The following is a 26,075-nucleotide window of genomic DNA, read 5'->3' as shown; positions in this document are numbered from 1 at the left end:
ACTCACTTTGATAGTTCCCTAAAAACCATTCTCTGTAACAATGATTGATCTTGCTCGCAGATTTTTGCTCCCCTCTCCATCCAGGCACACCTGAGAATTATACCTAAATTCCTCCTTGAAGTGAGACTTATCAATACAATGTAGGGAATGTTCTAGCCCATGAAACATGAACACAACCATGCATATCATCACTTCTGACATAAGCATTTGACCCACCTCCTGTCCTCCCAGACTGTGGTAACCATGGGAACATGGGTCACTGTGGAGAAGACTGGGCAGCAGCTGGGGACAGTAACCCAGACCCATAAGCCATCTGAGTAAGTGAAAAAGCAATCTGTGTTGCTTTAAGTCCCTGAGATTTGGGTCTATTGTTGTTGTTACCACAGCATAACCTAACCTATATTGCTATCTAAAACTACTTCATTGCTTATTCTCTTGCCAGTGAGGCTTGCCTGGGTCTTTGACACAGTTCTGACCAAGGGGAGGGAAGTGGGAGAGAACTGCTTGGGGGGGTTTAGGGAGTGCTTCTATACTCTTAAAAAGAATCACACAGAAAAAGACATCCTTGTTCAATCCACTGGAAATTGCTTTAGTGCCAGGAACTGTGGCAGCCATCTCATAACCAGGCTGGGCACCAGCTGAGGACAAAGTCATCTTAACAATATTGGCCTAACTGAATGATAGAAAGATTGAATGACAGGAAGAATGGTCCTTGAGTTCTTGAATTCACCAGCCCTAGAACCAAAACCAACTGACCTCAGGAATTCTTATTACATGATATTTTATATATACATATAAGTGATATGTATATAATATTTACATATCTTATGTAGATAAATTTTATGTATTTTATATGTAAATTTTATATAGATAACATTTCTTATGGAAAAAATCCTGAGGTAACATGGTTTTATATGCATATGTATACTCTCTCTCTCTCTCTCTCTATATATATATATACACAATTATATCTTTATATATTTTCCTTTTGTTTAAGCCAGATTAGTTTTATTAAAAACAATATTTGTGACTAAAATCATCCTGACTGACACATGTGTGGCTGGCTCACAGTGGGGCCCCAAATTCCCATTGTGCCGAACCCATCTTAACACAGATGTGGGTGGAGTAAGTTGGAAAGCAGCCTATTTGGTTTATGACTTTTTGCATCTGGGCTTCTTTGGGTCTCAGATCCAAATCCCAAGTACATATTAGAATGAGCCTGACCCAGCCATAGCCTCAAGATCTCTGAGGATGAGAAATCATTCCAGCTAGGCTGAGTAGCTGCCTCTCTAAGGGTATACATAGAAACATATAGACATGAGACATTTATTTACCTCACACATTCATACAGTGATAATTAATTTAACCAAGTGAAGTACATGGCAATTGGTACCATCAGCTCTGTGCTGGCTGCAAGGCCCAATTTGCTCCTCTATCTTAGAAAACAGGCAGACACCTTCACTTTGGTTTCTCTTCTTCACCCTTGATGGACTACCATGTGGACTTATCAATGAGTTATGACTTAGAGATACAAAGTCTCTTGTTAAGTTTCCAACGACAAAATTCCAAATAGATTGTGTGACCAGCTTCCTCATTTACTCTCCAGTGATGTGACAAGCCTGTGTTAAATCTGGCATTATGGCGTGTGTGCTTTCCCAGGAATGCTGCAATGACAGGTGCCCAATAATTGCCTGTTGTTTTGGAGGTGCATAATGCATAAAATGCCAGAGAAATATAAAAAGTGTTTGCCTATTTTCTGTTTTTCTATGTATAATTTTCATACTACTGTGTGCCATATTCTCAGAAAGAAAAAATGTTTTATTTACTTTTCATTCCCTGAATGCATTTAATTTTACTCTTTATATTGACACACTGTGTGCAGAGTAAGTATTTTTCACTTACAGTGTAGTGTCCATTTTTTCAAACTTTGGAATGTGTACTTTTCAGCCAACCACATAATCAAGAACACGCATTTTAAATGCTAGCTGTTTTCTTCTCCTAGACTAGTGAAGGGGAAGACCAAACTGTTTTCATCAGAAGTTTCATTCAAAAGCATGAAAAACTACAAGTGACAGCTGAGCAGATTCAGTGGAGGTGACGTTTTTGAATTTCTTCAACTTGACAAGTAAACACCTTAAATCGGTAATGCTATATGCATAATACATGGCCTATATTTTGACATCCATCATCAAATGCTGACTTGAGAAAATACGGGTTTGTACGTCAAGGAATAGCACCCATAAAATGGAGAAATGCAGGTCACACCGTATTAGGAAAACTGTATTTCATTATAGAACCTGCAACAAGCCAGTGTCCTTTTATTTTATCTTATTTAAAAATTCCATTTTCAGCTGTGAAAAGTCTCAATTCCTTTGCATGAAACCTTCATTTAGAAATGACATGCTTGCTTCAGAGGCTTCTTTTATTTTGCTTTCATATTCCATTTTCCCCTCCAGTCACCAAGCCTGCCTCCATTAGCATCTGCAAACTGACAAACTGTAGTGGGTGTCCAAAGACATCGCTCCATTAAAGGTCCTCCTCTTTCCTACGCAAGACCCCAAGAACAGGCTGCTTTTGTTGGCAAGAAAACTTCAGCAACTATAATGTCTCTTTCTCTTTTGATACTTACCTAGTCACACATTTTTTAAAAGCAAAAAGAAAGACTGAAGAGATAAACTCCATCTTTTTTTTCCCCTCTGGTGTAGAGATGTGTTAAAGATGAACAGAATTTATTTTTATTTATTTTTTAAGAACTTTTATGAGTTAATTTAAGCCAAACTGATGACAATTTCCAGGAAGGAAAATCTTAAGGGACTGAGAAAATGCTCCAGAGAATGGCAGTTTTACACCTTATTTTATAAATTTTAATCAAAGGAAGAGGCACAGAGGGTTGCCGGAAGTTGACTGGTGACAGATTAGGGAAGCAGGAAAATCTCTGGGACTGGATAAAGAGTAAAATGAGGAGATAAACACATACTTCTTTTACATTGGTGGGTATAGGATAGTTAACAGATAACATTTATAGCACATAATGAAGGTATGTGGGGGAACAAGATAACAACAAGGCGTCCAGTGGCCTTGTGCTCTGATGACAGATTGTACTCTAAGGGTCTGGAAAAAGAGGTTACCTAGATGTTCCAAAGATATGTTATCTTAGATGCAAAAAGACAATAGAGAGACTCAGTTAGGGCAAAGATTATCCTTTGCCAAGGAAGATACCAACCTAGGATATGACTACCATGGTTTCTTTCTTAGACATCCAAATATGGAAAAATTGTGGTTGGAAATGGCAGGGCTGAGGCAATTCCACCTTTGATGCCATTTGATGGTCCCTACCCCATTCATCATAGCAGCAGTTCATAAAGGGACATGGCTAGATTGTGTCCAGGTCTCTGGTGGCCTTCCTCCCCACCCCATTATTGTTTGCTGCAGTGGACACTCCTTTGGTTGAATTTTAATTCTCAATACATGAAACAGCACCCCAGTTCTGTGTGTGAATACACTGTACTGCACACCATATGAATACACATGGAATACACTATAGGTATTTTAACCTACAACTAGAGAATAGGGAAGCTGGGAAATGCTCCCTTCATTAGTTAAACTAACACTTGGGGCATTAATTTTAGAAAGAACCACTTATTTTGCCTGAATTAATTAGCAAAAATGCTGACATTAGAAAGATGAAACGAAGTTCTCAATCAGGAAAAGACTCAAGTTCAAGCTTCTTATGGAGATGGCCTCCTGCTTTTTTAAATGTATCTCCATTGTCCTCTGTTGGGCATAGACTTGGGAAGCAAGCTTTGGGCTAAAAAAGACTTCCTAAGACTACCTTATCTCCTTAAATTGAAGGTCCCTCCACATTTGAGTCCTCAGGGAAGAAGTGATGGGCTTACATTATCTGTTCTGTTCTTTTGGCATCAGGAATAAATGAGCCCAAGATGACTCCTTGCCAAGCATGGTCATTCTATATGTTGTATGAGAACTTTAGGCCAGAGACAGTTTTCTATTTCTTTAAACTTCCCTGACTGTCTACAGAACTCCTGGCCCACAGAGAAGAAACGGAGTGGAATAGTAAAAAGCATGGTTAACAGTCAGATGTCTTGGGTTCAAACTCTGGCTCATCTACTATATTAGCTACATGACCATGAACACAGTACAAACTTTATCCAAGTCCCTGATTCTCTGTCTATAAACTAAAAGTATCTCCTATATAGGTTAGTTGTAAAGAAAACATCAAATAGTATATTCAAAACATTTGATAAAATGCCTGGTATGAAACGGGTACTCAAAAATGTTGACCGCCGGTGTTAGTATTTTACTGGGGACACAATAAGTACTTGTGGACAGTCATGGCATCCATAACCACCTCTTTTCTACGGATAAAGAACTGAGGTGTCTTTTGGTAGATTTTTTAAAGGGAATTTTCAGAGAGAAAATCATGGGAAATTAATGGAAAGGTAATGAGCAAAGTAGATATATTTTAGTACAAATAATGAGATAAAGCAAGTGATAAAAAATACAGCTCAAAATATGTAAGATAGGAGGGCTTCAGATACAGGGATAGCTAGGATTTCTTTAGGTATGTTGAAAAACTGGTGGCCAGTCTTCATGTATAAAAAGTTCTTAATTCCTTATAGCAGCTGAGAATATCTCTGGAGTCTTCTATTCTAGATCTAATCTTCCACTTTTCTTAATAATTCAGGGGCATACACTTCCTAAAATGGTTTTTATACTCTCTACGTCCTTTTCCAGCATTCAACATTTGTGTTCTTGACTATATGTGCTTCTGGTGGGTTCTATTGAATAAAATTAGCAGTGTCTGATGTCATTTCCATGATATGGATTATTCTAGGGAATAGGAGGAACTTAGCCTCTGCCAGGGAAATTACTGGGAGGTTAAATGACCTTTAGTTAAATTAGACAAGGGAGTTTTAGGATGGTTTTGAACTTAAGAATTTAATATAAACACTTGCCTCTGTCCCTAAGATATGCATGGAGAAGAGACACTGGAATAACAAGGAAATCACCAAGGTTCTATTTTTTTTTAATTAATTGTTTTGGGTACCTACTGTGTGCATACACACATGCACTGCATCAAAGAGGCACCATGTGGTTGTAAGCCAAAAAGGCTGTGGCTCAGACAAACTTTACTGGAGAATGACTTGCATAGGGTTTAGGGTAATGTAGACATGAGTGCATTAGATATAAGAAAGACTCAAAGTCATGGAAAGGCAAGGATATTCTAGATATAGGCTGATAAAGATAAGTGAAAATGAAGAAGGTGGGCTTAAGACTTCCGGCCAAGATGGCGGCATAGGCAGACACACTGTGCCTCCTCGTACAACCAAAATAAAGACAAAAACAATTTAGAAACAAAATAACAACCAGAACTGATAGAAAATCGAACTGTATGGAAGTCGGACAACCAAGGAGTTAAAATAGACACATTCATCCAGACCGGTAGGAAGGGTGGAGTCAGGCAGCCAGGTGGAGAGGGGTCGAGGCACAAAAAGCCATGGCACTGGGTGCTTAAGGCACTCCAGGTGCCCAAGACCACAATGGGTGGACCCTGGGCATTCAGGGGGCAGCTAGCAGACCCTGGGCATGGGGTGGCAATAGGCAGACCCAGCGAGGTGGCAATTGTGAAGCAAGGCACTTCAAGCAAGGCTGACTAGGTGGTCCCATATTCACATGCAGATAAGCCAGGCAAAACTAGGGAGTGAGGCAGACTACACAACCCAGGGTCCCAACACTGGGAAATAGAACCTCAAACCACCAATTGAAAACACCTGTGGGGGTTGAGGTGCCCAAAGACATTCCCAGCCTCACAGCAGAGTGTGTTGGAGAGACCCACGGGGTCCTAGAATGTGCACAAGCCCACCCACATGGGAATTAGCACCAGAAAGGCCCAGTTTGCTTGGAGAAATGGGCAGAAGGGACTGAAATGTGACAGCGAGTGGAGCAAGCACCATTGTTCCCTCTCGGACCCTGCCCCCACATACAACGTAATAACCCAGCGACTGGATTGCCACGTCGTGGTGAACACCTAAGGCTCCACCCCTCATATGTAACAGACAAAAAAAAAAAAAAATGGCCCAAATGGAAGAACAAATCAAAGTGCCACAGCAAATACAACTAAGCGACCAGGAGATAGCTAACCTATCAGATGCACAGTTCAAAGCACCGGTGATCAGGATGCTCACAGAACTGGTTGAATTTGGTCACAAATTAAATGAAAAACTGAAGGCTACACTAAGTGAAATGAAGGGAACTAATGCACAGGGAACTAATAGTGATGGGAAAAAAACTGGGACTCAAATCAATGGAGTGGACCAGAAGGACAAAAGAAACAACCAAACAGAAAAGAATGAAGAAGCAAGAATTCCAAAAAATGAGGAGATGCTTAGGAACCTCCAGGACATCTTTATACATTTCAACATCCGAATTATAGGGGTACCAAAAGGGGAAGAGGAAGAGCAACAAGTGGAAAAATTATTTGAACAAATAATAAAGGAGAACTTCCCCAATCTGGCAAAGGAAATAGACTTCCAGGAAGTCCAGGAAGCTCAGAGAGTCCCAAAGAAATTGGACCCAAGGAGGAACACACCAAGGCACATCATAATTACACTAGCCAAAGTAAAAATGAAGGACAGAATCCTAGAAGCAGCAAGAGATAAGGAGAAAGTAATCTGCAAAGGAGTTCCCATCAGACTGTCAGCTGACTTCTCAAAAGAGACCTTGCAGGCAAGAAGGGGCTGGAAAGAAGTATTCCAACTCATGAAAGGCAAGGACCTATATCCAAGATTGCTCTATCCAGCAAAGCTTTCATTTAGAATGGAAGGGCAGACAAAGAAAGTACTTCTCAGATAAGGTCAACTTAAAGGAGTTCATCATCACCAAGCCCTTATTTAATGAAATGTTAAAGGGACCTATCTAAGAAAAAGATAAAAAACATGTATAGTAAAATGAGAGCAAACTCACAATTATTAACAACCACATCTAAAATGAAAACAAACACAAACTAAGCAAACAACTAGAACAGGAACAGAATCACAGAAATGGAGATCACATGGAGGGTTAGCACCAGTGGAGTGGAGGAGGAGAGAGGGGGAAAAGGTATGGAGAAAAAGTAGTATAGATGGTAGGTAGAAAATAGACAGGGGGAGGGCAAGAATAGTACGGGAAATGTAGAAGCTAAAGAACTTATGACACATGGACATGAACTAAAGGGGGGAATGTGGGTGGGAGAGGGTGTGCAGGGTAGAGGGGAATGAAGGTGGGAAAATGAGACAACTGTAATAGCATAATCAATAAAATATATTTTTAAAAATAGAACGTGGACTTAAATAGAAGCTCAAGAAAAAAAAAAGCCAGCATTTATTGAGTGATTTCTATGTACTAAATTCTGCCTACATAAGAAGTTTAGTTCACAAAAACATCCTATGTAGACAATATTATTTTACAGATGAGAAAACAGAAGCACAGAGAAGGTCAGCAATTTGCTTTGGGGCATACATCTGGGGATCAGGAGATCTCAGACTTAAACCCAGGCAAATTGACTCCAGGGTCTCCTCTAAACCATCAAGCCAATATTCCTTCTTATTAAGCGGCAGAGCAGTACTAAGAGATTTCTCATCAGCTCACCTCATTTATTCCTTATAACAGCCCTATGAGTGTAGGGACTAAAAATACCCCCATTTTGTAGATAGGGAAAATAAAATTCAGAGCAGCCCAGTAATTTCCTCGAGCATACCTAGTTGGTAAATAGCAGGTCTGGGAGCTGCAGCTAGGCAGCCTGAGGTTAGAGCCCATGGAGACAGTGCTGTGTGATCCTTGCCCTCTGTGTGTGATGGTGTCTTCCTCCACGCTGACAGGCAAGTTTGAGTCTTACATTGTTTTCACTTTTAAACAATAGCAGATAACAATGGGAACCCATTATAGTTACATTTAACTTGCTTCAGTATGGTAGCACATACAACCCAGTACATATAATAAATGCTTTATTACAGTACTTTCCCATGGAGGAAAACACAAAGTACTTTCTAAATCTTCATTAGTTAAATCCCCAAGCCTTTCCAGGGAGAGAGGGAGATGAACATTTTTATCAATCATCTCCCTTAGAATAGATGGAGAAATTAAGGTAAGTGCCTCCCCCACCCCCACAGATTTTACATAAAGGAATTGGTTCAAATGGTGGGCCAAATTATCTTTTATTGTGTGCATATAAATGGTGGTTAGAAATCCATATGCTATGTTAAACTAGGGAAATAAATTAGGCTGAGTCATCTACGTTTGCTGAGACAGGTATTCAATATGAAGTTGTAAAAGGGAAAGATCACCGTTAAAAATGATCTATAAAGACATATTAAAATCAAGAGAAACATCTTATATTACATCAACTAGGAGATGAATTAAATTTCCTGTTAATGTGGGGGGAAAAATCCCAAAGCCAAATGTCAGATGATGTAAAGATCAATAAAAATATTTTGATAAGTAAATGCAACAATGCTATTTAACACATGATTGGCAACTGCTAAAACATAAATTATCCAGATTTCCCATTGCTGCTTATGGGAAAATTATGCAGATTAGAACTTGATTAGGCTTATATCATGAGACTCAATTTGGACTTTTAATCTATTAAGCTCCAATAAATGAGGCATTTGAATAGCTCCCCTGAGCAAGTACAGTAATAGCCACAGCAGTCATTTTGCAGTATGTATTCCAACAAATTCTCCAGCAGCTGAAGTGGAGAAAATTCCATGTATACAAGTACGCTTGCTTTCTAACTTGTAGGTGGGGAGTGGGTGGGAAGTCCATGTGCACAGGCTTGGTTTGGGAAGTAGATTTGTGAAAAGGTTTGCAAGAGAAATCTGGCCTTTTACAAGGGAGTGTTACAAGGGAAATATTACAAGTGAAAACCTCAATTTATCCTTGTAATATTTTTTTCATAGTTTTCAGTGGCTTTGCAAAAATTTGGAGTCCTGAAGTCATGAAGGTCAGGCAGTTGACCAGTACTGACTCAATAGGAAAATGATTATTCACCAAGGAAGCAGCTTCTCCTAACACTGCCCAACTGACCACTTTCCACTTACGAGCCCAAGGTGGAGGGAGCCCCCAACAGGGCAGTGGAGGTCAGTGTTAGAGAGGGAAGAAGGGGGAACCCCTCTGCAGTTTCAGTGTTATTTGCTGTATTCAAAAGAAGTCCCGTGCCTGGAGCTGACAACTGTCCCCTGCCCAGAGCCTAAAAACAGAGCTTGAAAAACATAAACAAATAAGTCTGAGCAACCTCAACACACCATTGGATCTCTCTTGCCTCTGTACCAATCACTGATGTTAGGGATATAACATATTTGGAAATCCTGGAATCAATGCCTCCATTTTACAGATGATAAAAACTGAGTCTCAAAGCAGAGAAGTTATTGTATCTAATATTACAGAACCAGTTGGTGGCAGACCCAGGATGGTGTTTATCGGTTATTATCTGCTCCCCTTCAATTCTCTCCACACGAGGGACTCATTCCAGTGTATGGTGCTGGTGGTGGGGTACAACCCTGTCCCCACCCTGGCCACAGAATGGTAAACCAGACAGCCTGACTTCACAGAGTCAGCAAGATGGTCCCCATTATCCTGCCTACATGGCTCCTTTAGAGATGGGCCTGCCCCGCAAGCTGGGGCCAATCTTTGTTGTTCCCAGGACATTATGTAGAAGAAGTTAAAGATGTGGTGGACGCAAAGATAGACAGATGCAAGAATGGGGCTGCGGGTGACCACCTGGCCAATGGCACAAGTGATCCCTGTGGGGAAGAGAATGGCAGAGATCACGCTCCTGAGTGTGATCTAAAGCCGGAGGCACCCCAGGTAAATGACTCCCTTTTTATTTAAGCCTTTTTGTGTTGGATTTCTATCTGCAACCAAAATGCCCCAGTACAGTGAGAAAAATCTCCATTCTTGGTGAAAGGGCTCACACATGTCTGATTTTCTGTTGAAACAAGTGACTGACTGACTGTATCTTCACTTGATGTTTTTTGTTCACTTCCAGTGACCAGGGACAAGATGTGGGTCAATACCCCACCCCTCCATTTCTTCTATTTACCGTAAGTACCAATGATATTTTTAACAGTTTTTTCTAGAAACTGTATTTGAAGAATGCCTTGGAAAGCTGGCTCTACCTACTAAGCTAAGTACCTCACCTTTTTTAGAGTTTGCTTTTTGGGTCTAAACTAAAGCAAACAAAGTTCTCTATAACTATTTGCCCATTAAATTTCATAGGATACATTCAGCACTTAAACAAGCCTCACACACAAAACAAATATATTTGCAAGGGTCTCCAAGCAGACAGTCTCTTTCCTTACCATGGCTTAAAGAGCTTATTATTTTTATCTGTCTCTCAGAGGGGTCAGTGGAAGAAAAGAAGGAAGGGGGGAGGAAGGGAGGAAGGGAGGGAGGAAAGAACAAAGCTAGTGACAACTTAAAAACACAACAAAGACTAAAGATTTGGAAAGGAAACTAAAATTCACCTGATCTAATTTCTTCACCGTGGTGTCAGAGTGAATTTTCCAATTCTCAATTGCTTTTTATCCCCTCCTAATTTATTTTACAACTTAAAAATAAGAAATACTTTGATTATATGAATCAAATGGCTTTAAATTTTACATATCCACTCTTCCCCTCTGTCTACTCTCTTCCCTCAACCCAGCTCCTGCCCCTTCTTCACCTCCTCCTTGACTATCTCCTCTCCTCCCACATAGTTACTTCATGAAGATGTCTTCCTCTGAACTTTTCCCATTCCTTTTATTCACTATTTTGTACTGTACAGACTAGTAATAATTATGCAGTAATTATTAGAGACTAATTTTAATGTTTTAAAGCATGTTTAATGTTCTTTTAAAATCTTCACACCTATTGGATCCTTAATTTCAATATGGCATGGAGTATTTTTATTATTATTATTATTATTATTATTATTATTATTAATTATTAATTCCTGTTCTAGACCCTCCCTCTTTGCTGCCATCACAAGAGGACAAAAGCTGTTTTGCCTGTAATACAGGATCTCCTCCTTTCTGCTGGATTGCATTTCCAGTAAACCAGAGGCATATCCTGCCAGGGAACAGGTAGACATATACACTGCAAGACAGTGACATGAAGTGGATACTAATAAAACACAGAGAAACTGCCCTCATGCTGCCAAGACTGTATACCATTCTGTTTCCATTACATCAATTTTTTTCTCCCCCTTTTTTGAGCATTAATCAAAGAAATGCAAAGAGCTCATTAAAGTGATAGATTGACTGAAAATGTAACCAACCACCTTTACATTATAAACAGTTTCTTTCTGTTCTTAGTGCCATGGGCTTTGTTTTCCAGCATTTGTCATGTAGTTCAAATGTCCTTGTACATCTAAAACACCAAATGCCAAATGGGCCCCAGTTGTTTGGTTTAGTGTGAACCAATGGCCAGTGCAGCAAAAAAGAGAGCTATGAAATCAGAAGCAAACCGAAACATCCCTATCTTAAGTGCACAGAAAATTAAGTAGTTGCAAAAGATGGATTTGCCAAGTGATCCAAGGCATTGCCAGGCAGTTCAGGAAAAGCAGAGTCCCACCACCCGACAACATTCAGCCAGCACCTGTCCTGAGATAGCAGACAAGGTTCCAAACATTTGATAGTGCTTTAAAAATCAAGCCCTGTCAATTTTTTCTTATGTTTTAAAGGCTCTCCTGCATATGTTTATGCTGGCAGATGACTATATAACTAGGATCTTGGATCTTGGGGGTCAGGCATTCACCCCCCCCACTTCATTAAAGAAGAGGCTGATTGGTGCTAGTTTGATTTTGAGCAACTCTGTTTATACCAAGATCCATATCTGTGGACCACGGCCTGAAATGAGCCATAGCATCGTGGTTAAGAACTTGAATTCTGGAGCTAGACTCCCTGAGTTTGAGTGTTGCTTTGTTTAGCTTCTGATGTTGTGATCTGGGGCAATTAAGTTTGGTATCTCAATCTCCTTACCTGTAAAACGGGAGACTGACCTGTCATGAAGATTAAATGAGTGTAACAATACAAGTAAACTGCTTACCACAATGCCGGGCATGGAGGAAGCTCTTTAAAAGTACTAACTTATTAACAGTGATAACGACAACAATGATGAAGATGATGTTGATAACAATATACTTGTAATGCTGACAGAGATATAAACAGATAACAAAAGACATAGGTTTTACCCCTAACTCCCTGTGAGAACTTAGAGGGAGTTCAATGTCTTATCCAAACTCAGTTTTCTCATCTGTAAAACTGAGGCAGACAAGGCAATGCCCCATTGCCTCCTGGATCTGGAAAATCTATCATCCCAGTTCTAGGGCACCATATATGACATTGGAACCATGATAACTCTGGTTTAATCACTCAACATTCAGGAACAACTGCGTAGTCACCTGTGAGGTTGTTTTTTGAAAGCAATGGAAGATAACAGCCCTATCATCCTGCATCCAGGCATTACAGCCTGATCAACAAGCACAGGGATATGTGTATACAGGAGATACACACTAAATGCCCTGCACCATGACAACCATGCAGCGTGCATATCACAGCTCAAGGAACGATGTCATATCCACTCTTGGGAGCAGCCCATAACACGTGATCCTCCCTCCAGGCCCTCATCCACTCCACGCACTGACAGATAATCCAGGTTCATCTCCTGGTGTGTGATCATAGCCCTGACACCTGCTCTGGTCCTCAGTCTCTTCATCTGTAAAATGAGGATGATGTCAAAGTTTGTTTCAGCTCTGAAACTTCTTTGTCTTTCATGACCCCAAATTTTAAAAGTAAACTGGTACAGAATAAACTAACAAGGAGAATCAAGAGGGCCTTTTCAAAGGCTCTGGCACAGATCCTGCCTTCCCATTGAATTTTATACCTTTGCCCAGAGAATGAAATTTCAGTACCCAAACCAATCAGAAGGATGTACTTTCTCCAAAGTTGCTATAATGGCTGAAAAGGCCATAAATAACCATGTATTAAACAAACAGTGTGGGCTAAAGGAAGAGAAACCGCCTCAATTGGGCCCCTGGGGCCAGTAAGCACGTACATAACAGTGGGACTCTCTCATAATCCTGGCAGTACATTACCAGTTGTTCCATTTTCTTGAAGTTATCTTCATAATCAAGATGTTATCCCAGCCATTGTGGGCTTCAGAACTATTTTTAATTTTAATTTAAAGAGCAATTAAAGAAAGACAATGGATATGTAGGATAATAAAGTAAGTGATTAGCAGCATGCAAATGACAAAGGCTTAATGATAATATGGTTCTAGTCTCCAAAGGGCTTGTGGAGAGAAAGCCCTTTTCTACATGTGGTTGTTCAGCTAATGTGTCTCAACCCACAATTACAACATTGCTGACACCATTAACCAGTGAAACAACATCACTTCGCAAAATCCTTGTTGCCTCATTAAAATGGAAAGGGTCAGGTAATTTACCAGCGTTGTATGTCTAGTTTTGTTGTTGGTAATTAGCAAACATTACCCAGCATGGACTCCTGCTGGGAGCTGGAGAAACTTTGTGAAATATTAAAGAGGAAAGTCTTTATATTTCACTGGAAAATTGAAAAGAGGTGCAGTAATATTCTCCCTGTCACTCCCTTGCATTTAGGAAAATGGAAGAAGAAGTCGGAACGCTTTGTCTTAGAGAGAACTGTACAGATTGCACTGGGAAGTCACTGTCCAAATCAATACCTGGAGTTAGGCTGCATACTGGCCAACAGGGTCTGTGTCCTTGTTTACAAAAGGGGGAGGGGTGGGGAGGACAGGAAAATTACATACCGCATCTTTATTGTACCTACTCAGGTTTGTTTGAATTAATCTCCTTGAAATATAGGAAAGGAGCTATAAAAAGTTTTCTCTTTGGAACACTTTATGATTTAAATAAGCACCAGAATTGTTTATTCAAAAGTTATTTATATATATATTTAAATGTAGAGATTGAGGAAATATATCCCAGGGCTCTGACTCCTGCCTCCCTGCCTCCCAATGAAAGCCTCCACAGACATCAGCACTGAGACCCCGCCTGAAACGCCAGCCAACACTTGGTGTGTTGTCAGGAAGCAGAATGGTATCTTATTCTTTAAATGGAACTTTTGGAACATAAAACACATTCCAATAAATGTGAACAGAAAATTATGAATTCATTAAACTACTTTGGTATCTTGTGCCATATATAATATTTATATTCCGACTACTGTAAAATATGCTTTAATATCTTTAGGCAACTATAAGGACTTAAATATTTATAAAATGGCTAAAGATAAAGTATGGCCCTCTTATTCCTACATACACATGATGTAAGGCATGCAATCAAAGACAATAACACTCTCTGTCCATTTGTCATCTTAAAGGAGCCGATCAACGCGCCATCCCTCGTGTGCCATCTACATAAGAGTTGTTGCCGACACAGGCAACTCCAGAGGACTTTGTGCCTTAAAAACTACCTAGAGTGCTATACTTCACAGAAAACAGAGCTTTCTGAAAATGGAGACAAAACAATAAATTTGCAGGCAAAACAGCTCCGAGAGGGGCTTCAAAATATGGCTGTATTTATCTCTGGGACATCTGGGAGTGGGAAGCATTTTGATTTAATATTTCATAACACAGAGGCCATTGCTCCCTTGCATGGTGTATAATTAATCCTGATAAAAAAGAGGGTTTCCTTTTAAAAATCCTCAGTATCCTTAATGCAAATAAGTAAATAAATAAATAAATAAGAAAGAGACACACCTGGACTGCTTTGTGAAATGTGGAACAATCTCGTACAACCCCAATAACTACAAAGCCACCATGAATTTAGAACCCCCCGGGGCCTATTAAAAGTAGGTTTATAGATTAAGTGTGAAACTTCAACCCTAACATGCTCATTATTTACTATCCTTGCTTGTCCTTAGACCTAGGTTCTGGCTGGTTTTCAGAACTTTTCCGTTTCCTACACCCATGGGGCATTCAGACAACTACCTGCACCCACCTGCCTTGATCCGTCCTATGTACCCTTCCCTGGTTTACTTTTCCTGCTCCTTCTCAATCAGGATGGTGTAAGACTGGGAACCACCCGGAAGTTCGTAAGTCAAAGTCCACTTTTCAGATACCATGCATTTTCACAATGCCCATGCTCTGCCTTCCAAACTTCCTGACAGTCACCCTTAGGACACTGCCAGTTCTACAAAGATTAAAGCTTGGTGAACCAGTAGCCTCAATGTAAGAATCACAGATGGTGGCCTTGCATTAATGAAGCTAGGCCTGTGATTCTTTCTCACTTTGGACTGTAGGTTGGAATCTCTGATGTCTGCATCCTGTTCCCAGAGTCTGATTTAATTGCTCTGGGATGTGGCCTGGGCTTGGGGACATTTAAAAGTTCCTTGCTGATTATAATGTGCATGTAATGTGGAAAAACACCTAAGATGGGGTAGGCATATTTCTGCAAAAATCTAAAGGGGATGGGGGAGGGTTAGAGAGAAGATTCGTCATTTTACTAAGTATTTAAAGGGTCCCAAGACACCTCCCCCAATTAAGAACTAATAATGCCTACGTCTCCTGGCTGAGGACCAAAAAAAATTTTTTTGAGTGAAAAGAGGCAAAAGAGGGAAGCCAGGTGCCATCTGTTATCTAGTGGGACCAGCATCAACCCTACTAGGCTGTAGCAGAGTAGCAACTCTGGATTAATGTCATTTCTCCAAAAGTCAGGGTTCCTGCCATAACCAGTTGTCACAGAGTAGGCGTGAATGAGGTCTCTATGTCTGAGTGGTCCATGGCCTAGCCTCTCTGCTTCAGAGAGCAGCGCCGTTGTATGGTGCCGCACTCACATGTCTACAGAGGGGAAATCCCAGTGGTCACTGTCCATCTGTCCCAGTTCTTCCTCAGCCTTTTGCAGGCTTTTGTTTACCCTACCTGGGCTGCTTGCCTCCCAAGGGTGTCTTGGTTCCCACCATTACCTATTTTCTGTGCATATCTATTGTAATTCTGGCTGCTCGGTTAGATGTAACCAATGTAGGGTTACAACTGGATAACCCTACATTGCTATTTGTTATTTTGGGGAACCAAGTAAAAGAAAATGGTAAAACTATCCAATAATAAGAATAACACAAATACTTAATGTTGTTTGATCTAAGTACATCCTAGGTATGGACAGCTTTGTATCCATTCATTCAGAAATGGCATGCATGGTTATGAGAGCTGGGCAGTGGACAGGAACTCATCAAAGTGGGCACCACCCATATCATGGGCATAAAAATATTTGCATGTTCACTACAATGTTTTTTCCTAGAGGATGGAAGAAAAAGTATATTGCTCAAACATAATCAATATATTGTATGATGATAATTTGTCAACAGATAGAAGAAAAGTGTCTTGAGAAAGGAGTGACTTTTTCTGACTCATGTAAAGGTACAGCATGGATCAGAGAAAGCCCTATATTTCATGTATTTCTCAGAGCACTTTGATGAGCCAGGTGCAATTAGTAGTCTCAGTGAGATCACCGAGGGCCAGAGAGGTTAAATAGTTGTCTCAGACCTAGGAGGTAGCATGGCTGGCATCAAACCCAGACTGTCAGTTCCAGAGCCCACAGGTGCCATGATTAAACTTGACTGGAAAGCGCTAACTCTACAGCCCTGGATGTTTTATCAACCCATCTGTGGCCATCATCTCTGGATTTACACACAATCCCTCAGCGTGTTGAGGTCGGGCCACTATAACAAGCACTACTTTGTAGATGAAGAAATAAAGTTGTAGAGTGTTTATCCCAAGTCAAATAACACACAACTTGAGAAAAGTGGGATTTAAAACCTGGTTCCTTGACCCCACACAATTGTGGTGTCACTCTGATGGCCCTGTTGTGATTCACCATAACAACTAGAGCAACACAAGTCATCCACTGAATGCCTTCTGCCCAGGAGTGAGAACGCCATTCACCAGTCTGCTGCTGAGCAGAGGGTCCACCTCCATGTGGACCCTCTCAGGAACCATTCAAAGCTCCCTGGACCAGAGAGTAGAGATGTTTTCTGCCCATTTTTGAACTATTATAGGTCTTGATCCTACAGCACCCTTAGGTCTTGGGCTGGTACTATGTGACAGGCCCTGCAATGAGGCTAGTAAAAGGTTGAGATCAGAGCTATCAGTAAAGGCTAAAAGAATGAGATGAGTTACACTAGAGAACACTTGGAAAAATCTGACCACAAGTTTAATGTCTTCAGTCTTTGTAACACTTGCCCAGGGCCCAGCTGTCAAGTCAATGGAGAGCGAATGAAGCCTGGCAGGAAAGGATGTGGTATTTAATAAAGATATATTTAATAAAGCGGCTTTATCTCATTTGAAGGTAAACTAAGATAGAGAAGGCTGCAGACAACAGATACCAGGATTAAACCATTTGTTTGCTCACTAGGTGTGAAGTGGTGTGCTAAGTATTTAAATCTTTTCTGACTATTGATGGAAGGGGTAAGTCAGTAAGATATAGAACAGGCTATTATTTTGAGGGCCTATCCAAGTTAACAGTGACTTCACCTATAATCATTTTTGACATCCTGAGAGTCTCAAGTCCCCTCAGTTATATTATTAATAGATACATAGCCAAGTACCCCACCATGAATACATTGGCCTTTCCTTCTCTTGCTCACCTTGGCCCCTTCCATCTGCCCCTTTACTCAGGATAATCATAGCTATTTTCAAATTCAACTCCACTTACTCTGGAGCTCCCCCTGCAAACCATCCCTAGCCCACAGCAACCTCTGCCTTCTCATAATACATTGTATGGTGACATCCATGTGATGATGATATCTGGAAGAAAATCTTACTAGAGATATGTAAAAGGATGCTCAATAACTAAGAAACTGATTTTCTGGAATTCGGAGAATAACTTCTTCCAGAATATCCCAATGAAGTACGTAGGGATCTTTCATATCTTTAATATTATATAAATCTAGAATTAAAGTCATTTATAAATCCATTGGCACCCTGGCTGAGTGGCTCAGTTGGTTGAAGCATTGTGCCAAGCACCAAAATGTTATGGGTTGGATCCCTGGTCAGGGCACATACCTAGGTTTTGGGTTCGATTCCCTGTCAGGGTGCATATGAGAGGCAACTAATCAATTCCCCCCCCTCCCCCTCCCTCCCTCTCTCTCTCTCTCTTCCCCCTTCTCTCTCCCTATCTTCCTCTCTAAAATCAATAAACATATCCTCAGGTGAGGATTAAAATTTTTCTTAATTTAAAGAAATAAGCAGTTGGCTTATTTGCAGGACCATTTTTTAAGAAAAGAAGTAAGAGCTTTAGGAGTTCACTTGGGTTTTTGCCTATGAAAGAATGGGTAAAGACAAAAATGCACTAGATAGTTAACTAGGCTCATTTGCTAGCTTGAAGCATGTGTACTATCTTCACAGCATGTGAATTAAATTCATGACTCTAAAATTACGAATGATTCACATCATGCATTTTACACAGTACTCTGGAATGTTCCAAACCTCAAACTGTTAAACATGTGCATTCCAGTTGTACCACGCTACTTATTTTAAATGTCTGTCATATCTGCCTATAGATACCATTAGCATCATGATGGCATAGACTATGGAACAAACAGACACTAATCTCAGGCATAGGGTGTGAACCAAACTGGTGCCCAAGAAAAGAACTCTTTATCAATCCATCCTTATTAGGAATCTTATCAGGGACCTTAAAGTGTCTGTGGGATTATAAGACTTCCTTTACAACAGCATTTCCCTCCTCCAGGACAATTTTTCTGGGCAATTTTCTGAGCATAACATACCACCTGCAATCCTAGATTTGGGGGCTAGAGTGGTCTGTTCATTCTTATCTACTGCCTTCCATGGAAACTTCCACCTGGAGAATGGGTTAAGAGAGTAAACCTGGCAATATTTTATAAGTTTCTGGACAAAAAAAAGTGCAATACCTGAGTTTCAAACTTTCTACCATCTTTCAGACAGCTCCAAAATCATATCTATATTAACAGGGGATGAGAACCTTGAACAACTACACTGTTTGCACAAGCAAGCTATACAGAACCCTTCCTGCTTCTCCCAACTCTACTCTGTTTGTCTAGGTGTTGTGGTGAGGAAGACTAGGATTAAAACAACCCTACTGTCTCTGGTTGTTGGAATTCAGGGGGCAGGGACCCACAAAATGGTGGTACACAGAGACGAGAACATTCAAAACAAACTTCAGCCTTCGGTGCAAAGAACAGTTTAGGAGCTGAAATGGCATGATTTGAGTGCTTTTATGTCCCTGGATATTTGTCCTCAGGAATCCTCCAATGACCTGTTCCTATCACAATAACCCTTGTTCTCTTTTATGAAGCACACTGATGTGGTAAGAAAAGCAAAGGCTTTAGAACCAGTTTGCAGATCAACTTAATATCTTCTTGACTAGCTATGAGGCTTTGGGCAAGCTGCTGAATTTTCCTGAGCCTTAGTTTTCTCATCTGCAAAACTTCTATCTCAAAGGTTATCAGGAAGATTAAATGAGATATTGTATATGAACATGTCTTGCGCATGACTCACCTGGAAAACAAAAGAAGTATAATTTTTTTAAAGGAGTGTTAACCAGACACACAAGTTTTGAGAGTAAAGCAGCTCACAAAAGCCTGATGTTAGAAGTTCGGCCCAACCCCAACACCATGCCACATCTGTTTTCCGTCTCTGAAGCTAAGATTTCCTTTCACTGCAGTTGTCCCAAGCTGGGCACACCCTGAGTGGGGAAGTGACTCTGTTCTGCATGCAGTTGGAAAGAAACAGTTATTTTCTCTGTTTTCACTTTTTCTTCCCCACTTCCACTCCCTAAGGAAGACATTCATGCATGGAGGGCCTCAACACTTCCACAGGTTTCTCAACCTCTTGTTATAGCTATTGTTGTCGTTGCTATTGTTTTTCGTTGTTTCCTTCACTGGGAATCTATTACCAGAATGGTAAATGACTGTCTTGAGAAGATCTCTCATGTGGTGAGATATGCTGTGTAGGAAAAAGGTGAAGTCATGTAGAAAACAGCTGCAATGGCTGCTTTGCAGAAATACACTTTCAGCACTGCACTGAGATTCGTCTTGCGATGCCCACAAAAGAAATGGAACAGGGCAGGCCCCTTTTGGTACTTGAGACCCGCTCGGAGCTCTAAGCCAGATTTTCTTTATTGTTTAGTAAGCTCTTTTAATGAAATGTACTACTCTTATTATAGAGGACTCAAAATAAGATCTAAATCACAAACCAATAAAAGAAAATTATTGGGCTGGGTATCTAAAGTTACTACCTAGAGGCTACTACAGTGTGGTATTTATAAATCTCTAAACAGTTAAGTATAATTGTCTTTCTGGTTTTTGGGACTGAAGCCAACAGCAGTTTCAGTTACAAGTGAAGAAAAATATTTTAGCACTGAGCTTTTGTTCATTTGGTAGGTATAAAGAGAAATGGCTTCTCCCCCACCACCATTTCAGAATTGAGAAAGAATATTGTGGTAATGAAATGTTACATGAGAGCAGCTGAAAAAGTGCTTCTCTGATTTCAGGGAGGGAGAATGCGTGTGAGGATATGTGTATAGGTATGTTGGCAAGAGGCTCGGTGTACAGGAAGCGAGGCTTGGTGGGTGGAAGAAGGAAGAAAACTGGGAAGGGCAGGTGTTGAAGGGTGACATGGGAGTTGAAGATGGGGGTGGTCTGTCCAATTAATGGCAAAGCCAGATGTGCAGCTGCTCACCCCGATGCAGGCCATTCCCCACCTTAGACACAAAAACAGTACTATTGGAGAAGGATGTGAACGCTTCCTCTAAAAGACCCACTATGACCCCATCCCAAGCAAACACCATAGCTGTCCCAATGGAGTGAGAATGTAGATCATCTAAAATGCAGATCCATATGTAATAAAAGTCAAGAAAATACCAGAGACTCTCATGGTTATAAAGAACCACAGTACTCATCCAACTTCCCTCCCATCATAGAGATCATGTTAGCATCTTTCCTTTGGTAAAAGGACATGTGGTGGTCGGAACTACACTACATTTTCAGGCAGCCCATTCTGTTCTGGAAATGCCTTCCTTATGTGGCTCTAAAATCTGGTTCTCCTTAACTATCAGCCATTAGTCCTGGTTTGTCCAGTGGAGCAGAAGATAAAATGGCCCTTTTAGCCCTTGAGCCCAGTTCTCTTAACTGCTTGGCAAGTGACATGTTGCCCAAGAATTTCCCCATTCTGGTCATCCCTTTGGCAACATTCTTGTGTTTGTCAATTTCTCCCTTCAAATCTTTATAACTCTTGACACACTCCCTCTCAGACCTACCAGGATGAAACAATCACTTCTCAAAATAAATTATACTTCAATCAGTGAGGTTTATGCAGCCTGTCTTTAGTGATTATCTGAAACTTAATGCCTAGTGGTCTTCATTGCATTCTGTTCTGCAGGGTTTGCTCCAAAGTTGCAGTTTAGGAAGGGCCTATTCAATCCTGATTTCTGTCATCCAGTAATTTAAAGATTCTAATCCACATGGCCTTTTCCAGAGATAAACTAGAAGTCGCCTTCTCCTCTGGAACAGAATAAACTGCCTCAGACTTTAGGGTGCCCCAATTAATGCTATTGCTGTAGCTACCACAGCCATACTTCCAAGGAAAATGCCATTCCTGCTTGAGGCTTTTAACCTTAGTGGCAGCGCAGACAAAGGGGAGCATTGTTTATATGTAGACATCACACTTGCTTGGGTGCCTGTTGTGGCGTGTGTAAGCCACTATAAATATTTTTATCTTGGTGGGAATAATGAGGCATAGAACGTAGAAAAATAGATTTAGGGAAGAAGGAAACCCACATTGGGACCTACGGCTCAGCTCGTGGGTCCCAGCTTCTACCAATGGTTCCCTCTGCCCGTTTTCAAGATGCTCCTCAGACTTCCGCCCTTCCACTCTCCCTGAGGCCTGACTCTGCTCTGCTCCTGGATCTATAGCTCCGACCCTCTCCTAGAATCAGGACTTCATTTCCATCTATCTGCTTCTTACGTCCACCTACATTTTCCATCAAGTCTGCATGGAAATGAACAATGGCTAAAACTAAGCACTACCAACACTACTTTCTCCCTCTGCCAGTCCCTCCACTTGGCAGGCCTCTCTCTGCCTGTGACTGGCGTCACTGTCACTGTCCCTGTCATACATCACTGAGAAGGAAGCTCACGTTCAGTCTGTTTGACATCTGCCACACCTCACATTAGAACCTCTCATTCTTTCTCCAGTCAGGGTTCCTGCTCTCCTTCTGGATAACCACAGTCCTCATCCAGTATCCTTGCACCCTCTTCTTTCCTACCCCAGACAGTGCTTCATAGGGCTGCCAGATCAATCTCCCTGAAGCTCAGCTCCAATCCCATCACTCTCTTGCTTTGAAACCTTCCATAGCTCCCCAGTGCCTACTGAATTATTTACAGCTTCCTAACTCAGAAATTCATAAAAATTATTTACAGCTTCCTAACTCAAAAAAGAAAAAAATCCCCAATGCCCAGCCCACATTTCAGCCTCATGTGTCCCTGCTGTCTTATGCACATACAGTATTGCAGCCAAATTATATTCATTGCTGTCCTTCAAACAGTCCCCATGTACCTCTGCCCCCTGACTTCTATTCTTCGCTCTGACTGTAGCCAGATCTATTTGTTTACACCTGCTGAAATCCTATGCAGTTTTTCAGTGTCTCTCAAACCCTCTCTCTTTCTCTCCCTGTCCATGTTAGCCTCCATAGATTGTAATTCACAGTAATAAACCAACACTCCAAAGCAGAGTTATATGTTTGCATAGTAGGTTGCAAGGATTAAGAATGTCCTTTATGACCCCTGTCTCCCCAGCAATGCCCGCCATGCACAGTCTGGGCACACAGTAGGTGCTTACTAAGTGTTTGTGGAATTAGATTGACAGCTTCAAGACAGGTTGAGTGAATGAGATTGATGCAGAGCATATAATAGGAAAGGGAACAACAGAGAAACCCAAACACCAACATCCAAATTTAGCATAGATGCTGAAACACACATGCCTTATCTTAAAGAGATCCGGGGCCTGAGGGGAGCACACAGCAGTTTTGTGGGGAGAACACAGTGGCTTTGGGGGTAGCATCATTGCTGTTTAATAGCAGTGTGGTATGGGACCTCAGCTCCACCACCTTTCAAAAGCTCTGGTCAAGAAGCAGGCCTGTACACCAGGCAACTAGTATCCTTATCACCTTGAGACATACAACAGAGACAAGACTGACAAATACAGATAGTTAGGCAGAAAACAGATAGAGCCTGGGGTTTCTACCATATTCCCCCACATCTTTTTTTCTCCACTTCTTCAGCCTTAAACAATCTAAAGGCTATCCAAAAATATGAAAGAAAGAAGGCAGACCAGTAAGTTGAACCAACAGAATTGTCCTAAAGCAGCAACATGGTTTAAAATTTGGGATTGCCAGGAGACCCAGGTTAAAATCATTACTTAACCTCTCTACGTCTCAGTTTCCTCCTCTTTGAAATCAAAATGGTAACCTCCTTACTTGGTATACTTCCTATGAGAGCACCTGGGGCAGCTGTTCTTGGTCCTGCCTCAGAGCTCAAAGACTCCCAATGTCCAGGTTGTACCCAAATTAATGAAATGACAATTGCTGAGGTGCAACCAATATTTTTTAAGATTTCTCAGGTGATTACAATGTGCTGAGTGTGAAAATTAATGACCTAGGAAATGCTCGATATCTTGGTTGCCAAAATGCCTACAACATCATAGAAGCAAACATCCAGGAAGCATAGGTACTGCGGATGGTGGTGGTGGTGGTGGCACTTATGGTGTTCAGATGGGCTCTGCTTTGGGCTCCGAGTTTTCATGGGGAGGAACTGTTTTCAGTGTGATATCACCAAACTCTGCTCCAGCTCTGCATGAGTATTTTATCCTCCGAGGCCATCATACTCCTCTCTCAATCAAACCTCCCGCCCTTCAGCCCTCCCACTCCCTGACCCTGCAACCCTGTTCTTTGACTTCACATGGGTATATTTCTTGCTTCATTTTTGGCCTGTGAGTTCAGTTTGAGTTCTCCCTCTACCATCTTGGTCTAGATGCCATTCATTTTAATATTCACTCACGAGCACTGTGAAATCTGTTACCTCCTCTGAACCTCCATCCCAAATAAGAGCCAATTTCTCCGTTCCCTGCTCTTTCTGCCAAGCACTGCACAGAAAATCATGCCTTCATCATTCCAACCTCAGCTGGTCCTCACTGATGCTCACTGAACTGTCACCTGCCTCCAGTTGTTTCTCTGACATGTTCCCCATGATGTCTGCTCCCAACCTTTATTTCCATCAGTTCCCTGTTCCAGGGGCCCCACTCCCTTAACTCCTCAAAGAAAACCAAAGTGACTTCTCCATGAAGAAACCAAAAGACTGAACCTCCTCTCATTTCATCTGTCCCACCTAGCTGCCTCCTTTTGTAGGCCTCATCGTTTTCTCCTGCCTCTCTCTGTCCCTCTCACTGTCATTTAGCAACTCTCCCCCAGAGCTTCAAACTTTCCCTCTTTGGGAGTTAACTTATTTCAGTCTACTGCAACCAACAAATATGCTATGTTTCTCCCCATTCTAAAAACAAAAAAGAAATCTTTTCTTTGACAAGATCTTCTGAAATATCCTATTTCTCTCTCCATAAGCACTTAAAAAGCCATATATAGTCTCCAATTCTTATCTCATCTGAATGACCCTTCAGATTCCCCTGAATGCTGGCTTCTACTGGCAACAGGCTACTCACCTGTTCTTGCTAAGGTCAACAGCTTCCTGAAGGTCAAGTGCACCATTGCCTCTTTTAGGCCAGTTCTCACTGACTGCACATTTCCACAATATCTGACAGTGCTAAACACCATTTATTTTCAATCAACTGAGCCCAACAAATTCTTACTGCATGCTACCTCTGTCAGATACTGTGCTAGAGGAACTAGGGACCTGAAGATGAACAAGATGAAGAGGAGCCCTCGCCTCTTAAAGGACCCACAGCCTACTCAAGAAAACAAACATACTGAGAAACAGTCTAGAATGCTAATCTGGAATTTAGCCAACTTTCTTCTCCTTTACCTTTTATACCATGCACTTTAATACTCCTCTAAATATTTACCCCCAGCCCCTTTCACTGGATTCTCTCCCTCTGTTTGTCCCTTCAAAGTTGATGTTTCCCAGGGTTCCATGTTTGTCCCTGGTTAATGAGTTGGTCTACCTCCCTGGGAAATATCCACTCTCAAGGCCTCTCCACCGTCCATCACCAATGACTTAAAACTAACTTTATCCTTATCATCTCATGTTCTTATTTCTTGTTGGACAGTCAACAGAGATTTCCAACTCAGGTGGACCAGGACCAAATTCTTTACCCTCTTCCCCAATCTTTTTCTCTTTCTGGGCCCTCTGCTTACTTAATTACTTTTACATCTATGCCGGAGCCAACCTTGAAGCAAACCTGTTCCTAATATCTCACCTTTGCTCACCCCTACCTCCTTACCATCTACCTGGTCATCATTGCCTATCTTTTCTGTTTCAGTTCTGTCTCAATCACTGTCTTGCCCTCCCTACTGACATCACTAGAGCTGTAGCATCAGCCTTCAGCCCACCCCTGTAGTTCATAGCAGTAGACTTCTTATACAGTTCATGCCACCATCTCTTTCCATCTCTAAGCTATGCTCATATTTTTGCCTATTATCTTTTTAAAAGATGGATTTAATCATCATCTTCCTATAAATTGACACTCTTAGCAAAGCAGCAAGTCTATGCTCTAGACTGCAGTGTCTAATAGGATAGCTACAAACCTAATGCCACTATTTAAATTCAAGTTTATTAAAACCAACTAGCTGTATTTCAAGTACTCAATAGCTACACGTATTCAACTCATCAAAAAGCATCAGTTCTTCTCAGAAGTCTTCTCAAATCCTTGAAATATATCAAGCAAGGAGCCCTCTGAGCTCCTGTATTTCTAGCCTAGTCCTTGTCTTATTGGGCTATACCTGTTTATGGGGGTGCCTCCTCTACTCACCTGAGCCCGCCAAAGGCAGTGACTGGTTGAATCCATGTCATCTTTGT

General features: G+C 41.2%; 1 protein-coding gene across 33 annotated transcripts in view; it reads right to left on the bottom strand.

Moving 5' to 3' along the window:
* The window catches only part of KCNMA1 (potassium calcium-activated channel subfamily M alpha 1), a 739,251-nt gene that overhangs the window by 43,219 nt on the left and 669,957 nt on the right, over positions 1-26,075 (bottom strand). The gene's annotated exons all lie outside the window — the stretch shown is intronic.

The sequence above is a fragment of the Phyllostomus hastatus genome, unplaced genomic scaffold (assembly GCF_019186645.2).
Source record: "Phyllostomus hastatus isolate PE091 unplaced genomic scaffold, TTU_PhHast_1.1 phas_contig_38, whole genome shotgun sequence".
Taxonomy (NCBI): domain Eukaryota; kingdom Metazoa; phylum Chordata; class Mammalia; order Chiroptera; family Phyllostomidae; genus Phyllostomus; species Phyllostomus hastatus.
This window is presented reverse-complemented; position numbering and strand designations above follow the sequence as displayed.